Raw genomic sequence first — 1,686 nt, forward strand, 5'->3', positions numbered from 1 at the left:
CTCTTCCTTTTAAAAATATATACAGATATATATATATAATTTTTTACGTTTTCTCTTTTTGTGAGTGTGTATGTGTATGATTCTTTGTATGATTTTGTCTGTAGAGCTTTGCTTTCACCATTTGTCCTAGGGTTCTGTCTGTCCGTTTTTGTTTTTGTTTTTTTTAGTACAGTTTTTAGGACTTGTTATCATTGGTGGATTTGTTTCTTGGTTTGGCTGCACTCTTCTTTCTTTCTTTTTCTTTCTTCTTTCTTTCCTTTCTCTTTTTTATTACTTTTAAATTTTAAATAATTTTAAAAAACCTTTATATTATTTTATTATTTTATTACTTCCTTTCTTTCTTTCTCTCTTTTCTTCAGAACCATGTCGCTAACAGGGTCTTGGTGCTCCGGCCAGGTGTCAGGCCTGTGCCTATGAGGTGGGAGAGCCAAGTTCAAAACACTGGTCCACCAGAGACATCCCGGCTCCACGTAATATCAAATGGCGAAAGTTCTCACAGAGGTCTCCAACTCAATGCTATGACCCAGCTCTACTAGACAACAAGCAAGCTATAGTGCTGGACACCCTATGCCAGACAACTAGCAAGACAGGAACACAACCCAATCCATTAGCAGAGAGGCTGCCTAAAAACATAATAAGTTCAAAGACACCCCAAAACACACCACCAGATGGAGTCTTACCCACCAGAAAGACAAAATGCAACCTCATCCACCAGAACAAAGGCATCAGACCCCTCCACCAGGAAGCCTACACAACCCACTGAACCAAACTTAGCCATTGGGGGCAGACACCAAAAACACGGGAAATACGAAACTGCAGCCTGCGAAAAAGAGACCCCAAACACAGTAAGTTAAGCAGAATGAGAAGACAGAGAAACACACAGCAGATGAAAGAGCAAGGTAAAAACCCACCAGACCAAACAAATGAAGAGGAAATAGGTAGCCTACCTGAAAAAGAATTCAGAATAATGAGAGTAAAGGTGATCCAAATCTTGGAAATAGAATGGAGAAAATACAAGAAATGTTTAACCAGGACCTAGAAGAACTAAAGAGCAAACAAACATTGATGAACAACACCATAAATGAAACTAAAAATTTTCTAGAAAGAATCAATAGCAGAAGTCTGAGGAAGAAGAATGGTGACCGGAAAGTGATAAAATAGTGACCTAACAGTGACCTTCCAGGAAGTGACATGGAAGACAAAATACTGAAAATAACTACTGCAGAGCAGAATAAAGAAAAAAGAATTAAAAGAATTGAGGAGAGTCTCAGAGACCTCTGGGGTAACATTAAATGTACAAACATTAGAATTATAGGGGTTCTAGAAGGAGAAGAGAAAAAGAAAGGGACTGAGAAAATATCTGAAGAGACTATAGTTGAAAACTTCACTAATATGGGAAAGGAAATAGTCAATCAAGTACAGGAAGCACAGAGAGTCCCATACAGAATAAGTCCAAGAGAAACATGCCAAGACACATATTAATCAAACTATCAAAAATTACATACAAAGAAAAAATATTAAAAGCAGCAAGGGAAAAGCAACAAATAACATACAAGGGAATCCCCATAAGGTTGACAGCTGATCTTAAAGCAGAAACTCTGCAAGCCAGAAGGGAGTGGCAGGACATGTTTAAAGTGACAAAAGGGAAAAACCTACAACCAAGATTACTCTACCCAGCAAGGATCT

The sequence above is a fragment of the Mesoplodon mirus genome (assembly GCF_964341445.2).
Source record: "Mesoplodon mirus genome assembly, chromosome: 6".
Taxonomy (NCBI): Eukaryota; Metazoa; Chordata; class Mammalia; order Artiodactyla; family Ziphiidae; genus Mesoplodon; species Mesoplodon mirus.